The sequence below is a fragment of the Acinonyx jubatus genome, chromosome D2, assembly GCF_027475565.1.
Source record: "Acinonyx jubatus isolate Ajub_Pintada_27869175 chromosome D2, VMU_Ajub_asm_v1.0, whole genome shotgun sequence".
NCBI lineage: Eukaryota > Metazoa > Chordata > Mammalia > Carnivora > Felidae > Acinonyx > Acinonyx jubatus.
Genome location: NC_069393.1, coordinates 71,743,678 through 71,759,734, shown reverse-complemented (window position 1 = coordinate 71,759,734; position 16,057 = coordinate 71,743,678). Strand labels below are relative to the sequence as shown.

At 48.7% G+C, this 16,057-nt stretch overlaps 1 protein-coding gene across 2 annotated transcripts in view; it reads left to right on the top strand.

The window, feature by feature from the left end:
• HSPA12A (heat shock protein family A (Hsp70) member 12A) overlaps positions 1–16,057 on the top strand; it is a 165,566-nt gene that overhangs the window by 20,449 nt on the left and 129,060 nt on the right. The window lies entirely within an intron of this gene.

Sequence of the window (16,057 nt, the reverse complement as noted above, 5' to 3'; positions counted from 1 at the left end):
GCGGCACCGCGTCTTCGAAGTGGACACGTGGACACAGCCACATCGCAGCAGCCCCGGGGCCCTGTCAGCTTCCGCATGTCCCCGGGGGACAGGTGGCCGGAAGTGGCCAGGGTGGGCTCTGCCCAAGGTGGCTCTGTGGGTGACGGAAGCCTGGGCCACCAGAGACTGTGGGGAGGCTCAGCCGAGAAGGTACTGGAGGTTCCCCTAGAGGCAGGGTGTCCAGTGGCCGGTGGGAGTCAGACCCCGTTTTTAGCCTTGAGACAGAGTGAGCCAAGAAGAGATGAGCGACCTCACATTTAGAGCTTTGTAAGATAAGAACCAACCGGCTGGTAAAGAGAAGCTTAATTCTTCCTGGTGTGGGAAGTTGAGCACACAGCCATTCATTCATTCCCTCATTCGTTCAGTTTTTCATTGAGCAAACATCAGTGGGACCTTCACAAGAGTCTGAAGTCAGATTAGTGGCATCTGAATCTGGCTCTGCATTTGCTAGCCTGTGATCATGACAGAATTGGGTGATTTCTCTAAACCCCAGTTTCCCTGTCTCTAATATGAAATGTAAATAATATTAAGTATCTACCTCATTGGGTTTTAGGAGAATCCGATGCATATGGAATGTTTAGCACAGTGCCTGGTGCTAATTTAATAGCCAATAAGTATGAGCCATGAGCTATGATTAAACAATGTGGAATGTACAAAGATTCACATAATCCTGTAGTAATTAAAACAGTGTGTGTCCATATAATGAAACACTACACGGCCAGTGTCCAGAAGGATATGCAGTTGATCCTGGAACCACCTGGGTTTGAACTGTGCAGGCCCACTGATATGCAGATTTCTTTTTGATATGTATAGTACAGTACTGTAAATGTATTTTCCCTTCCTTGTGATTTTCTTAATGACATTTTCTGTAGCTTATTTTATTGTAAGAATATAGTCTATAATACATACAACATACAAAACGTGTGTTAATTAGCTGTTTATATTATTGCTAAGGCTCCCCAGTCAGTAGTAGCCTTTTAGTAGTTAAATTCTGGGAGAGTCAAAATTTGTACGGGGATTTTCCAGTGTGCAGGGTGTCAGCACCTCTAACTCCTGTGTTGTTCAACGGTCAACTGTACTGCGTTAACCGTGGCCATCACTTGGTAGGGAGATCACGGGTGATTTGATTTACTTACTTTTCTTATCTGCCTTTTAGAATTTTTCCGGAGTATATGAACTATTCATGAGATTTTATTTTATTTTATTTTATTTTATTTTTATTTTATTTTTTTCAACGTTTATTTATTTTTGGGACAGAGAGAGACAGAGCATGAACGGGGGAGGGGCAGAGAGAGAGGGAGACACAGAATCCGAAACAGGCTCCAGGCTCTGAGCCGTCACCCAGAGCCCGACGCGGGGCTTGAACTCCCGGACCGCGAGATCGTGACCTGGCTGAAGTCGGACGCTTAACCGACTGCGCCACCCAGGCGCCCCTCATGAGATTTTAAAGTAGAAGGGAGAGAAATCTTGTCTGACCATCTCTTTGGTGCTTACACCTGCTCTGTGACACTTTTGTCCACCATGTGCTCGAACAGTTCCAAGAGGAGCAAGGTGCAAGGGCACTCAGGGCAGCTCATTGCGTCTGTTGGCAGCTCTGATTCCAGAAATTTCCTCCTTACGCTGTCTGCTTGTATTTTCTAACAGTTAGGGCTCATTCATCTATTCATTCAACCAGTACTTATTTTTTTTTAATTTTATTTATTTATTTAAAAAAATTTTTTTTAACGTTTGTTTATTTTTGAGACAGAGAGAGACAGAGCATGAATGGGGGAGGGTCAGAGAGAGGGAGACACAGAATCCAAAACAGGCTCTAGGCTCTGAGCTGTCGGCACAGAGCCCGACGCAGGGCTCGAACTCACGGACCTCGAGATCATGACCTGAGCCGAAGTCTGCCGCTTAACCAACTGAGCCACCCAGGCACCCCCAACCAGTACTTACCTACTACCTCCTATATGCCAGGTACTGTGGCAAATTCCAGGGAGACAATAGTGCATGGAAGCCAACAGAGTCCCTTCATGGAGCTAGTAATTTAGTGAGGTCCTCAGACTATATAGCCCAATGACTAAATAAATACGTCATTACAAATGAAGAATCTTTGAAATGCTCTGAATCTAGGAGAGCACACGGCAAAGATCGGGGGGTGGGGGGGAGTCCTGGAGGGCATCCCTGGGGCTAACATGTAAGCGGGACCATGAACGGTGTGTGGGAGTTATGGGGGTATTGGCAGGGGGGGAGCAGTCCAAAAGGAGGAGCAGAATCCGCTTCTGGGCCACATGGTCATTTCATTGCCTTTCCATGTGTGAGCCTTTCAAATATTTGAAAATGGCTTCTTCCCCAGAGTCTTTCTGTTTTACTTCTGCTCTCTTCAGCTTTTCCTCCTAGGATGTGACTTTATAGCCTATTGTCATTCTGAGACCCAGTTTTTGGTGCCCCCTCTTCTTATAACTGTTTTTGAGCTCTAATTCACATACCATGCCTTTCACTTATATAAAGTGTATAATCCTGTGACTCAGTGTATCACACAGTTGTGAACTCACAAACTGTGAGATCATAACCTGCGCTGAAATCAAAAGTTGGATGCTTAACCGAGCCACCCAGGAGCCCCTGATTCTAGCCCAATGTTGCTAAGGTTTGTCCATGTTGTAGCCTGTGTTAGTACTCACTTCTTTTCATTGCTGAATAATATGCTAGGGTGTGGATATATCACATTTTGTTTATTTGTTAGTCCACTGATGGACATTGGGGTTGTTTTCACTCACTGGCTATTATGAATAATACTTACAAGTTGTGCAGATGCATGTTTTCACTTCTCTGAAGTATATACTTAGGAACTACTGGGTCATTTGGTAACTCTGTGTTTCACTTTTTGAGGACCTGCCAGACTGTTTTCCAAAGCCATTGCCCCATTTTATGTTCCCACCAGCAGCATATGAGGTTCCAGATTTCTCCACATCCTCACCAACACTTGTTATTATGTGTGTTTTTAAAGTTTTTATTCAAATTCTAGTTCACATACAGTGTAATGTTAGTTTCAGGTGTGCAAGGTAGTGATTCAGCACTTTCATACCACACCTGGTGCTCATCACAAGCCCCCTCCTTAATCCCTATCCTCTATTTCACCCGTCCCCCCACCCACCTCACCCACCTCCCCTCCGGTAACAGCCAGTTTGTTCTCTATTGTTAAGAGTCTGTTTCTTGGTTTGCCTGTCTCTCTCTGTCTCTTTTCTCCCCCTTCGCTCATTTGTTTTGTTCCTTAAATTCCACATGAGTGAAGTCACGTGGTATTTGTCTTTCCCTGAGTGACTTATTTCACTTAGCATACTACGCTCTAGCTTCATCCATGTTGTTGCAAATGGCAAAACTTCACTCTTTTCACGGCTAATATTCCATTACCTCTGCTTTGTCCATTCATCAGTTGATGGACGTTTGGGCTTTTTCCATAGTTTGGCTATTGTAGATAATGTTGCTATAAACATTGGGGTGCATGTATCCCTTCGAATCAGTATTTTTGTATTCTTTGGTTAATAGTGCAATTGCCGGATTGTGGGATATTATCTGTCTTTTTCATTATAGTCATCCTTGTAGGTGTGAAGTGACATATATCCTCGTGCTTTGATTTGCCTTTCACTGATGCCTGTAGATGTTGATATCTTCTCCTATTGGCCTCTTCTGCAACCAATGTGCCTATTGGCCATTTCTGTATCTCCTGTGGGGAAATGTCCATTCAGATCCTTTGCCCATTTTTAATTGGTTTGTATCTTTTTATTATTTGCTTATAAGTGTTCTTTGTGTATTATAGATACATATACTCCCTTATCGGATGCATGATTTTCAAATATTTTCTCCCATGCTATTGGTTGTCTTTTCACTTTCTTGCTAGTGTCTTTTGAAAGCACAAGAGCTTTAAATTTAGATTAAGTCCAATGTATCTATTTTTGTCTACTTTTTGCTTGTTCTTTTGGTATCCTATCTAAGAAACCGTTGCCTAATCTAAGGTCTCAGAGATTTATGTCTATTTCTTCTTCTTCTGTTCTTTCTAATAAGAGTTTTATAGTTTTACCTGTCACATTTAGGTCGTTTGTCTGTTTTGAGGCTGGTTTTGTATGTGCTGTGATATAGAGGTCAGCTCACGGTTTCGTCTGATACTCAGTTGTCCCAGCACCATTTATTAAATATGCTCTTCTGCCTCCCACTAAATTGTCTTAGCGTCCTTGTCAAAAGTTCCCTGCTTATAAATGTGAGGGTTTATTTATGAACTCTCAAGTTCGTCCCATTGATCTGGCTGCCCTTAAGCAGTACCATGCTGTCTTAATTATTGAAGCCCTGTAGTAAACTGTGGAATTACAAAGTATGGGTCTTCCAACTTTGCTTTCATTTTTCTAGATTGTTTTGCTACTCCGGATCCCTTGCATTTACATGTGAATTTAGGATTGGCTTGTCAGTTCCTACAAAGAAGCCAGCTGGGATTGTTAACAGAGATTGTGCTCAAACTGTAGATCAGTTTGGGGAGTATCGCCATGCCAACAATGTTAAGGCTTCCAACCCATGTACATAGGATGTCTTTCCTTTCACTTAGGTCTTCTTTAATTTCTTTCAACAGTGTTTTGGTTTTCCGAGTGTAAGTTTTACACTTCTGTCGAGCTTATTCCTAAATGTTGGATGGTTTTTTTATACTACCATAGATATAATGGTCTTAATTTCATTTTTGGATTGTCCACTTCACATCCCTTTTTAAATGTAGTCCTTAAAACCACTGGGCTGTGTACAGTGGGGTTCACCTTATGCTTATGGACACAATTCCATGAAAATAACCCAAGACAAAGTTAGCTTTTGATGGGAGGGGATGAAGTGGCGTGGGGCGGTCTACACAGCAACCTCACACCTTTGACTCATGTTAACAGAAAACTATCATACCTTTTCAAGTCTTCTGGTGCTTGTGCCTTGCTTCCCACACTGGACACGTAGCCCTGGGGAGCCAAAGGTAGTACGTTGGCCTTTCCCTTTCATGTTTCTAGATTCAGCCCATTGTTCATAGATGCTGAGATTGTTCTGGATGCTGATTCTGACCCTGGTCATGATATCTTTGTCCTCCAGCCTATCCACAAATGTAGCAAACACACCCTCTTTAAAGTTTTCATTCAAGCCAGTGATAAAACTAGTCAACAGGACTTTGCCAAAGAGAGAGGCTTGAGGTCCTGAGCTCAGCACCTCTCTCTGAGATCATTGAATTTCAGCCTTTGAATAACAGTATCCAACCAGGCCCCAAGCTACCCACTGGTCCTTGTACGCAGTTCAGTATTCCTTGTGTCCAATCCATGTGGCAACCCCACTGAATTTCTCAAACTCCCTACTGAGTTCATAAATCCTTGTTCATTTCTACCAGTCTGGTAATCCTATCAAGAAAGATATAAGATTTATCTGACAGAGCTTTTTCTCTGTGAACCTGCACAGGTGCTCATGACCTGCACATGACTGTTGCTTTCTATATGCTCATAAACTGTAAATCTCCTCTAATAAGCCATTTCTGAATCTTGCGTCCCAAACTCACAAGCCAGTTCTTCTCCTATTATAAGAGAATTAACCTCAGATGAGGAAACAGGATTACATGGGTTAAAGTCATGCATACGGCTGGTAAGTGTGGAGGGAAGACAAGAACCCAAGGCTCATGATGACTTATTCTGTGCCCCCTCCACTCATGATGGAGGAAGCTCCTATGTGGACGATGATGGGAGCAAGTGTGAATGTGGGAAGATACTAGAAACTCCACGTTCTCGGGTGAACGTAGGTGTTCAGTTTACTGTGCCCAAAGTGGAATAGCACACCAGAGGATAAGCAGAGCATGAAAAGGGTTCTTTTAAACCACACCCATGGCATCATATTACCTCATTAAATTCAGGCTCCTCTTTGGCCTGAATTATCTGGATTTTAATAGGTGAACAAGCCTCTATCTACTCATATTTTTTCTAGGCCCCATGGTAGGCTCTGAGGCCCCTGAGATGTAAGGGGCATGGAGGTGGTTTACAGGTGAGTCCAGCTCTGGGCTGCCCACAGTGGGCACTGTGGTAGAACTGTCTGAGGCCAACCTTCTTCTGAGGCCCAGGGTTTCCTCTCAAGCAGTCAAGATGGCAAGTGACCCAACCTTCTGAGGCCCAGGGTTTCCTCTCAAGCAGTCAAGATGGCAAGTGACTCAGGTGAATCAACACGGAACCAGAAACCAGTCAACGATTGTTAATTTATCATCTATTATGTGCCAAGCGCTGATCTAGACATTAGAAGACAGCCGTGAATAAAACATAAAAATTCTTGTCCTTATGGAGCTTACGTTCGTGTGTCTGCGTGCGTGTAAATCTTAACAACCATGTCAGATGATATAGAAGAAAACCTAAAGCTGAACAGGGAATAGGGAATGACGGGGTGGACACGGGGCTAGAGTTTAAAATAAGAAGTCCAGGAAGGCCTCACTGAGGAGCTGACATTTGAGCAGCAACCTGAGGAGGGTATGTGATCAAGCCATGTGGATATCTGAGGGAAGAGCACCTTGGGCAGGGGAACAGCTCGCGCAAAGTTCCTGAGGTAGGAGTTGCCTGCGTGTTGGAGCTCCGGCAATGAAGCCACATAGCTGGGGGATGAGGCCCGGTGGTGCCTTGTAGGAGGCCAGCTTCTCCTCTGAGATGGGAGGCCAAGGAGTGGCATGATCCAACTTACGTGTTTGAAGTGGTTACGCTGTGAGTACAGTTTGGTGGGCAGTGGGGTTGGCAGAGGAGAGGCAGGGAGGCCTGTGAGGATGCTTTCGCAAGATACAGAGACAGTGCTGGTTCCGCTTAGGGGTGGCCGTGATGAGATGCAGACAAAGGCTAGAGGGGAGGCCCCGGGATTTTGAGCAACGGGACGTGGAGTGTGGCAAAGGGAAGGCGAGAGCCAGGACGGCACTTTGGGGCTGAGCAGATGGAAAGATCGAGTCGGCAGTTACGGAGGTGCAGATGGCTGGGGAAAGGCAGGCTCTGGGAGGAGGGGGCTGGGCCACTGGTTCGGGGCCTGTTTACTAGAGTTGCCACCCGTTAGACATGCAGCTGGAGGTGGCAGAGCCCAGACTGGGATTGTCAGCGTGGGGTCATCGCCCACATAGGCAGCATTTAAGGCCGTGAAGCTGGAAGAGACCCCCCAGGGAGAGAGTGTTGATAGAAAAGAGAGACGTCTGTGGACCAGTGCCTAGGCCCTCCCACATTTGAAGCTCCCAGAAGTGAGAAACAGCCGGTGAAGAAGTCTGGGGTGCTGTGCCATTGATGGAAGAGGGAAATCAGGTGTTATTTTTTTTTAATGTTTGTTTACTTATCGTGAGAGAGGGAGAGGGAGAGAGAGAATCCCGAGCAGGCTCCACGCTTAGCTCAGAGCCTGATGCGGGGCTCGATCCCACGACCCTGAGATCATGACCTGAGCCGAAATCAAGAGTTGGATGCTTGACTGACTGAGCCCCCCAGGCGCCCCCCAGGTGTCCTGAAAGTCAAACCAAGCAGGTATTTCTAGGAAGACGGGGCGGTCTGCCATGTTGAGTGGTGCTGATTGGTCATGAGGGCTGACGTAGTCACGATCTTTGTGGCCACACCAGTGGCAGAAACAATGGGCAGGCGCCACTCCTGAGTCCTTGCACAGGCTGGGTACATCCTGCATCCCACCACCCCACCCCCCCCCCCGCCCCCAGTGACCACAGTGACTGTCCTCTGCACAAACCCCCAACTCTACCTCCCACCTCTATGGTGGCCCCTAAAATGGCAAGACGAGTCTCTTCCTCTCTGACGGTCTTGTGTCAACAAGTGTCTTGCTGACCAAGATGTTTGGCGAAATGCAGAAAATGTATTGTTTTTCCTTGGTTTTCTGTGTTTTGCTGGTGAAGACATATTTGTCTCATTCTAACGCAGCTGATTCAGTACAAGCCTATCGCTACCAATTAAAAACATATGCATTATTTCTTTTTTTTTTTATAATATATGAAATTTATTGTCAAATTGCTTTCCATACAACACCCAGTGCTCATCCCAAAAGGTGCCCTCCTCAATACCCATCACCCACCCTCCCCTCCCTCCCACCCCCCATCAACCCTCAGTTTGTTCTCAGTTTTTAACAGTCTCTTATCATATGCATTATTTCTGAGCACATAGGGTCACATTCAGATCTCCTCACAAGGTACATTTCCAATACACACGTTATTTAACATAATGACACCCCCATATTGTTACCGTGCTCTACGTAGCTCCTACCCACCCTAGGTAATGAATAATGGGCATCACTTTTTCCCTCTTTGTTGGGGGTAGGGGATGGGTGGATCCGGGAAATCTAAGTGGAGCCATATAGATAAGAGGGGTGTGGGGATGTGCAGAGTAGATGATGGGCACTGGGGGCAGAAAGGATGGCAAAAGGAGAATTTTGGAGCTGGGAAAATGTGAATCTGGAACCAGTAAATAACCACTGTGGGTGGGGTGTAGACTCAGGGAACAGCAGGCCTGGGCGAGCTGTCCGGGAGGAAGAGGAAAAGTCAGGGGTCCCCAGGTTGTGGGGGGTTGGGCCGTCTGTAGCTCTTTCCCAGAGAGAATGGAGCCAAAGTAACCAGTCAGCTGTGAGCACCAGAGAGGCCCAAAGACAGGCAGCGAGGGCTGGTGAGGGGTTAACAGGACAGGGGAAGGGGCTCCCCAGGCGGGGTTGCCAGCAGGGGTGACTCCCGCGCCAGGAGGCACACGGGGATGCGATGGAGGTAGGTCTTCCATCATCTGGCATCTGCTGTTTCCCTTTGCTTTTAATTTCTATCCTATCAAGATAAGTTTTGCTTTTCGTACTCACTGATTGTACGGAACCACGATTTATGGATCACATACTGCCACGTTCCTTGTTCTAACATTTCTCATCTCTGACAGGTACATTTTCCCTCGGGGACATCGGGTCTGTGTGTTGTGGGGACATGCTGTGGCCCTCGCTTTGGTGGGGGCAGTGTGTAGAGATGTACCTGTGTCCCCCTTCCCAACACCACGGTGGTTATGCCTGGCATCACGCAGCTGAGCAGAATGGAGAAAAGAATGAGTGGGTGACTGGGGCTTCCCCTGAAGGGTGCGGCTCCCTGGGCTGAGGCAGAATCTTCCGGGGGCCAAGAGGGACAGTAAGGCTCATAGGTGCTCAGGGGGATGGAGCTCTAATCCAGGGCAAGGAGTTCAGACTTTATTCTGTGGCTCAGGGAGCACCATCCAAGCTCTCGTGGAGAGGACCCATGTGATCAGGTTTGTTCCTACTTGGAGAAACCCAGTGGCGGTGTGCGACACGGGCGAGATGGGTAGGGGGTGGGCATGGGGACGAGATGGGGCTAACGTAGCAGCCCAGGCAGGAGGTGATGCGGACCTCACCCTGCAGAGACACTGGAGAGGACAAGGGAGCTGGAGACGAGCGAGCGTCATCGTGGAGGTCGGGTCAGCGAGAGTCGGCGTCTCATTGGCGGCGATGTGAAATCCAGGAGGACTGCCGGGTGTCTGACCCAGGCAGCCGAATCCATGCTGCTGCTTTCACCTCTCACGTGGAAAGCAGCGAGGTGATCTTAACGCCATCTTCGCATTCCGCAGATTATCTTGAATGGCCCAGGCTTTGGAGGCAGAGGCGTTGGGGGGGGGGGGGGGGCGTAGGTGAAGAAGAGGGGCCTGAAACATTCAAACAATGGTCTCAATTCTCCCCTTCTCTTCATTCTGCTGGCAGCCTGGCATGTCGCCAGCACAGGGAGAAATCTGAAACAGATTCATTAAGTCTAGATATAGGGTGCCATAGCCGGCACTGGATTTCCTGTGCCAGAGCCATGGAAGGAGTGAATAGCACAGCATCCTGTCCCTGAACTTGACAGCATCAGATGGCTGTGTTGGGGGGTTAGTGCTCAGCACACTAAGCCACCACCTTCGTTCCTATTGTCTCTGTAACTCCATTGTTTTAAGCAAGCCGGCTTTGTAGTCAGGGTTCATTCACTACCGACAAAGCCTCTGTTAGGAAAAAAAATAGACCTCTGAAGCTTCTAGAGAGCTGGGGAAAAAAATCACAAGCCACCAGCGATGCACGTTTCAATTCCAGATCGCTAGGCAAAAAAGGCAGATGGCGTTTCTCCATTTGTTAATTGTCTAAAAAAATAAATAAAAAGCCAATCTGGACGGAGGACGGGGGAAGGAATAGGCTCCCGTAATTATTGAATCCTGCCTGACTCCAGAATACGGGTTAGAGTTAGCAATCCGGATAATTCTGGCAAACTACGGACTTCACTTTCAACATTCAACAGTATAGTTGATAAAACGGCGGAAAGATGCGAGACATCCGTGTCATGACCTGAGTTGCCGAAATACTATTTTGGTTCTGTCTTCTTCGGGTGACTGGATTTTCTTCCCCTCACCGACCAATTTGGGAATTATTTTGAAACTGCCCGAGGATTGCTTTTCCCACCCGAAAAATAAACTCAGCTGCAATGAAACAGCCGAGCACATGGGCAGTTGGAAGCATTTTGTAACTTTGAGCATCCAAAGGGGTCCTTTAAGCCATGGTCCAGAAAACTCTGTTGAGGCTTCGAGGCAACCTTAAGCTTGGCATTTCTTACTAGAAAGACTTCCGTCGCCCTGAAAAGAAGGAAAACGTCCATTTAAAAAACATTCCTGCAGTGAGCGACAGATGTTCCTGGAGCCCGCGGCCACACAGGCTGTTCGGATTAGACTTCAGATTCTGTCTCATGCCAGCGAGATGGCATCTCGTAGGCCTCCAGTCACTTCATGTCACATCAGCCGGGTGCTGCTAAGTCAGGAGCCTCAAACATAAAGCACCTTATCCACTGGCTCCTTCAGTGAAGTGATTCGGGCACTGGGAAGTCGGGGTGGGTCCTGGGAACTGGCAGCGGTGTGTGGACGCCTGGGGTGAGCAGCACCAGGGAAAGCGGCGGAGTCCTCACCCTTGCCGGCATTACCTCGGACAGTCCGCTGGCCTGAAACGGGGCTCGTCTCCCAGTCCGCTCCCTGGGTTTTCGGTTTGCGTGCTTTTTTGTTTTATTTTTGCATTTTGGGTCTGCGGCAGAGGAAGTTCACGGGTGACCCAGATTGGGAGAGGACGGCTGATTCATGGGCTGCGGGGCTCACGGCGATCTCGAAAGTCTAAAAAGAGTTGAAACTGCTAACAAAAAATAACAGGGTGGGGCGCCTGGGTGGCTCAGTCGGTTAAGCAGCTGACTCGCGGTTTCGGCTCAGGTCATGACCTCACAGTGTCGTGAGTTTGAGCCCTGCGTGGGCTCTGTGCTGACAGCACGGAGCCTGCTTGGGATTCTCCCTCTTTCCCTGCCCCTCCCTCGCTCACACTCTGTCTCTCTCAAAACAAATACATAAATCAAAATAGGATAGGGATGCATTTAGATTCCTGTACTTTGGTTCAAAAGCAGAGGGTTTGCATGTGACCTCAGCTCCCGTGCTGCTGTCCGTGGGAGAGACGGTCTGTCGCCCGCTATTACCCCCTCGTGCGCAGAAGCAGAAGCTCGCCCTTCTATTCTTGATGCGTCAGCTTTCCTGACAGTGTGACGGTCATGTTCTCTCACTAAGGCTGAAGGCAGAGACACAAAGCGTGCTTAAATCACAGGCGCGGGACCTAAGGACAAAAGGCCACTTTTCCCACGACTATAGCGACCAGCCTTCTCTCTCTCATTCCCACTCAGACCCTGCTTTCATTCCAGAAGGCAAATGGCAGATTGGAAGGGAATAGGCCCACTACATTCTGGCCTGGCCACAGAGGGTGACCACTCATCGATGGTACCGTCTAGGTGTTCCAGGGAATGGAAAGCAGGCCCTGTGAGGAGCTATGAGAGTGGCTAGCCTCCAGGGAATACTTCCTGAATACCTTTATGTGCTTTATGTCACGTAAACATCACAACCAACCTACACGGGAAGGGTCGTTACTTTATGCCTAGTTTACATATGAGCAAACTGAGGCCCAGAGGTCATGCTTTAGTGGCAGAGACAGACTTACGTGCAGAGATTTGATCCCAGACCTGCCACACGGACTCATGATGGACGTGAACACGTACAGTCTGGATGAAGAGGCTTGTGAAGGTTGATGAGGGCAAGCTGACCACCTCCTTAAATACCTGAAGGAAAGACGAATCAGAATTGGACTCCATATAAAGACAGACCGGTTAGAAGTTTCCAGAGCTGGACAAGCTACCCTGCTTCAGGTTCGAGAGAGGGTGAGAGCTTCTTAGTCCTGGAGGATCCAAGCAGAGGCTAGGCGAGGTGATGCAGGCATGAGGCCCCTCTGGCAGGCGGCGGGGTCGTGCGGAGCCCTGCGGGGGTGGCCTGAGGGCCAGGAGCCCTCACCTGAGTCTTATGGGACCTGGGTGTGGGCCCCCTGAGGCCTGCGTAGCCTCAACCTACCTGTCTGGCTTGTCTCTTTCTCTCACTGTTCTGTCTCTCTGTCTCTCATTCTCTCTCTCTCTGTTTCAGCCACTCTCCTCACTCACCAAGCTGTAGCCACACCAGCGTTTCTGTTTCTAGAAGAGGCCAAGTGCCGTCTCGCTCCACAGCATTTTTGCATAAGCTGTGGCCTGTGCCTTCTCTTGTTCACATGGCCAGCTCCAGCTCCTCCTTTAGATCCAACTCAAATGTCACCTCCTCCAGGAAGGCCTCCCTGACCACCTTATCCCAAGTAGCTCTTCCCCAGTTAAGTTCATTCCTGTCCTCATGTTTGTTTCCCTCATGGCATGAACTTCAATCTGTGGTTATCTTTTTTGTTTTCTCCATAGAAAGTAAGTTCCAGGGAGTCAGGGCCTCACATTTGTCTTTTCATTAATATATTCCTGATCCCCTAGCACAGTGTCCATACTTGTGCAATGAATGAGTGAATGACCTTGACCAAATTACTGTGTGTCTCAGTTTTCTAATCTGTTACATGGGGAGCAGCTGTAGAGGAAATCTGATTAGTACCGGGGTTCTCAACCTTGAACATGCACCACAACCATCCGGAAGGCCTATAAAAACAGATTGCTGGCCTCACCCCCAGAGCCTCAGGTCTGTCGTGGGGCCAGAACGCTGGCATTTCTAATGAGTTCCCAGGTAATGTTGATGCCTCAGGCCACAGAGGCACACACTTTGGGAACTACTGGATCGGACGATCTGCGGGTCCCCTGAGACGCTCGTTTTTTAATTTTTCCAAATCAAATCATGAATATGAAAGTGCTCTGCGTATAGAAACAGTATATATACACGCAAGAGCTCTTTTTGAAACATAACTTTGCCTTCAAACGTGGAAGGGGAGGGAGGTGGTGGAAGGAGAGGGGAAAAATCCCGTTCCAATCATGAGGGATTAGCACCTACCGATGGGGTTGATAATGTCTATAATGGCGAAAGGTCAGTTAAATGAAGCCCGGGCGGCCGGGCGAAGGGCCGAGCAGGTCTCTGGGAACAAGGCTTGCAAATGCAAGACTGCTACAGCCGGCGGGTTTCGAGAGCGCTTCCCGCCAGCTCAGCATTTAATCTCCACCTCGGAGGGTAAAGCTAGAGAATCACAATTAATAAGGGAAGTGAGAGTCGAAAGCAGGGGGCGACAAAACAAAAGAAGAAACCCCTTGTGACGCCCAGGACGCACCTGATGGCCTGGAGATTTGCCTTCACCTGGCTAGAGGTTTTGTTTGTTAAGTGCGGCTCAGAGTTCACACTCTGCTGAGGTTCCCCAGTGCTCTTGGGTTGCTTTCTTCTCTCGTCTACACAGCTGTCCACCAACCACCTGCATCCCTGCCCAGGGGCCCTCTGCAGTTGGACCCTAAGGGCTTAAGGGGCTGTCTGCCGTCTCTCTGAATTCCACGTTCTCCCAGTGCTGTTTACACCCAAGCGAAGCATCAGTCTGGGAGAGTGTCTGCTCCGTGTGAAACCCCTTTTTATCGGGAGGGGTCTCCTGGAGCAGACGCAGTAGCAGGGGGCAGCCTGGAGAGGCGCCAGAGAGCAAAGAGCAGTTCCAGCCAGGGTGCAGCTAGTCCGTGAATCAGGACTCCTGAATCCCAGAAGTGACACATTCCTTCCACGGGCAGTCCCCTGCATGGCTGAAGTGTGCCGCTAGAAACATCCTCCTCATTCTCATCGTGGGTACTTACCGTATGCCAGGCAATGGGCTATTCACTTTACTGGACCCTTCCATTTAGTCCTCCTCTTACCCTGAGAGCACAAGTACTAATTTCGTCCCAATTTTCATAAATGAGGAAACTGAACCTTAGAGAAATTTAGAAAGTTGATCAAACTCAAGCCAGAAAGATGCAGGTCTGGCTTTGAATCCAGGGGTGCCTGACTCCAGAGCTTTCCCTTAATGAACGGGACAAGGTCCCTCTCTCTGTGTGGAGGGGTGAAATGGAACCCCATTAGCAGAGAGCTACAATTATGAATAGTCCCAGTGGTGGTTTGTCTTGTTTTCTTCTCCCCCACATTAATGGTCCGTCTTGACCTGCCTCACCTCTCCACCCTCCGCTGGGGGAACCCCACTTAACTGTTGTCTGGTGGGTGGTGCCACCGTGCCCTAAACCTTTGCTGCTACAGGGGAAGTCTGAGCGTGACATGGGAAGGTGGGAGAGGGGATCCATAGATAAATGCTGCACAGGAGAGTGACTTTTATACATATAAAAGTCAAGGACCATCTGGACTTAAAAGGCCATCTGTCCTCCAAAGGAGGCACTTTAGAATCTTTTTTTTTTTTTTTTTTTTTTTAGTTTATTTATCTTGAGAGAGACAGACAGCATGAATGGGACAAGGGCAGAGAGAGAGGGAGAGAGAGGATCCCAAGCAGGCTCTGCCCTGCCAGCACAGAGCCCCACGCAGGGCTTGGACTCACAAAACTGTGAGATAATGACCCGAGCCCAAGCCAAGAGTTGGATGCTCAACCAACTGAGCCACCCAGGTGCTCCGGGACTTGCTGGTGTTTCTAATGTGCTCATGAGGTCATGACAGTGCTCAACTTGGAAATCAGCCTGCTACCATATTACGTCCCAAAGCACATACATCAGACCTTAAAAGGATTGCGGTTATGTGGGTTTTTACTGAAGGTGTCTACGGGTGATCAACAGAGGAGGAAATGACATGGCCCAGCTTGCCTCTAGACTTCCCCCAAATCCTCTTTAATTTCCTAGCTGCTCCCCTCCTTCCCAGCGCCCCCCAAGGCCAGAGGTATACCTATTAGGCGGTAGCAGGAAGGGCACACTTAATCCACGAATTCTGACGGGTTGTATGGCCTCCCAGAATGCCGTGCTGGGAAAGACCACAGGACAAGGGCTGGTGTCCGTCTGAAAGAGTGTCATGATCGATTAGTGATGCCTGCCACGGCAGTGATGGAGGAGGCGTTGGCAGCCTGAGGATCACAGGTCTGCTCCAAGCTTGTGTAACCGTGGACAATTCAGTTCACCTCTGCGAGCCTCACTTCCCTCGTGGGCAAAGTGGCACAGTCGCGTGCATGTCATTGGGAAATTGTGGCAGGGCACTGACCTGCTAGGAGGAATGTGCCGTCCCAGGACGTGGGAGTGTCACTACTTCAACAGATCGTGTCGCTTGGGGTCTTGGCAGCTTCCATACGGCATGCTCAGCTTGATTGACTGGAAGATGCTTTATATATATATATATTTTTTAAGTTTATTTATTTACCTGGAAGGGGGGAGGGGCAGAGAGAGAGAAAGAGAGAATCCCATGCAAGTTCCACACTTTCAGGGTGGAGCCCGATGCGAGGCTGGAACTCAGGATCCATGAGACCATGGCCTGAGTGGAAATCCAGAGCTGCCTGCTTGACTGACCGAGCCACGCAGGCGCCCCCACCTGAAGACGTCTTGATAAAGGGACTGATCGCAGAGTTGTGGGTAGGACCGAGGTTAGTATAGCACGGCTGATTCAGCCCTACATCCGCCGGGGTGAGACGAGGGAGCCAGTACATGGACCCGAAAGCAGATAATCCCTTGGGGGGCCCCACTGAGAGGAGCTGTGACCATTGGGTGGAGGGGCCACAGCCA